The sequence below is a fragment of the Gossypium raimondii genome, chromosome 7, assembly GCF_025698545.1.
Source record: "Gossypium raimondii isolate GPD5lz chromosome 7, ASM2569854v1, whole genome shotgun sequence".
Lineage (NCBI taxonomy): Eukaryota > Viridiplantae > Streptophyta > Magnoliopsida > Malvales > Malvaceae > Gossypium > Gossypium raimondii.
In genome coordinates this window covers 20601693-20603660 of record NC_068571.1, presented here as the reverse complement: position 1 = coordinate 20603660, position 1968 = coordinate 20601693, and the positions used below count along the sequence as shown (strand labels likewise).

General features: G+C 33.8%; 1 non-coding gene across 1 annotated transcript; it reads left to right on the top strand.

Annotated features, from left to right (window-relative positions):
* Positions 1-638: 638 nt before the first annotated feature.
* On the top strand, positions 639-742 carry LOC128042677 (small nucleolar RNA R71). The gene has a single exon (XR_008198192.1). It is a non-coding gene; the product is annotated as a small nucleolar RNA R71 (small nucleolar RNA).
* The last annotated feature ends 1226 nt before the right edge of the window (positions 743-1968 follow it).

Below are 1968 nucleotides of genomic sequence, written 5' to 3'. Positions count from 1 at the left end.
CGAGCCCTTGAATTGATGCTTGTTGATTCTTCAATGCTGCCTCAGTGTTTTGAAAATGAGTTTCTAACACCAAGATAAAATTCGTTAACATCTCCTCGAGGTTTGACTTTTTCTCTTGCTGGTAAGGCTATTGTTGGAAGCCTGGAGGGGCTTGTGCTCTTTGATTTCCTTGACCACCCCAGGAGAAATTAGGATGGTTCCTCCAACCTGCATTATAGTGGTTACTATAAAGGTAATTTTGAGGCCTAGAATTATTACTTATATAATTGATTTGTTCATTCTCTATGTTAGGAGTGAAGGGTAAACATTCTGGATTATTCGTTCCTTCTCCATTTGTATCGCATTGCATCACTGGATGTACCTACGTAGAAACATATAAACCATCAATTTTCTTATTTAATTATTCTACATGGTTTGATAACATGGTGACTGCATCTAAGTTGAAAACACTGACTATTTTCATCGGTATCGTCTTGATGACTTGCCACTGATAATTATTCAGTATCATCTCTTAAATAAATTCATAAGCCACTTCAGGTGTCTTATTATTCAGAGTACCACCAGCTACTGCATCAATTAGCTACCTTGTTAAAGGATTCAAACCGTTGTAGAAGGTTTGAACCTGTAGCCATAAAGGTAACCCATGGTGAGGGCACTATCTCAATATGTCCTTATATCTCTCTCATGCATCATATAATGTTTCTAAATGGATTTGCACGAAGGAAGAGATATCATTAATCTTGAACGTATCGCAGATTTCCAAAAAATCTACTAAGTGAGTATTTGGATCTTTGTCTTGCAAACCATCAGACTGAACAAACTGTTGTATCATCTGAATAGTGTTCGGCTTCAGTTCGAAATTATTTCCAGCAATGGTGGGTCACACAATACTCGATTCAACCCCAGCTAGAGTGGGCTTGGCATAATCGTACATAGTACAAGGAACAAGATCTTGATTTGCAGGATTTGCAGCAACTGCAGGAGTAGCTGATTATTCTGGTTATCACCCATCTCCTTAGTAATAATAATTTCCTCTTATTCGTCTACTATACTCTTTCAAATCTGCTTTGTTTCTCTACCGTTTCTACTACTTGTACTTTCAATTTCACTATCAAATAACAATGGTCCCGACAAGTTTCTTATAGTCATAACCTAAAAGAACCTGCCAGAAGCAAATAGAAGAAAAATTAGAATGTAGAAATTAAGCTAAAATAAAAAATATAAAAAAATTAAAAGATGGTTAAATTAATAAAAATAAAGTGTTCCTAATATTTTAGTCCTCGGCAACGACGCCAAAAACTTGATGGTCACTAAGCTAACTATAAATATGACAAAGGCAAGCATGCTTATCAAACAATAGTACAGCTATGGTGAATAGGGAATATTGTATCCACAATGATTAAAAGTACTAGTAATTATCATTTTTTATTATTTAGCTAACAAATTGGAGTGATTATGATTTAATCTAAAATTACTAAACTAATTTAACTAAGAACACAACAGAGAATGAAATAGGAAAACAATTGAAGATAACCAATGAGATAGACTGTACCCAGGAAAGAATCCACCTAGACTTCACCCATTATTATGAATCTGAATTAAACAATTTATTCACTTGTTACTTGATCCGTAGAAATCTCTAAATTATGTTAATATCTCTTTTGAGAGTAAGAACAATTGACTCTAGGTGAATATCACCTAAAACTGAAATTAAATATTAAGATTTGTCATAGGTTTCATCTCCCCTAGGTATCTAAAGGATTAGTTCATAATCCTGTATAAAAACATCTCAAAGTCAGAAAAACCAAAAGACATAAAGAAACTTAATGAAACTTCAAAAGAAATTAAAAGAAGATCTTCAATCTTGATGGAGATCTACTTCCGAGTTGACTCCGATAGTTTTCTTTGAGTCTTTTCTTCGATCTTTACTGATTATCCCCGTATGTCTTCTTCTAATGTGTATTTATA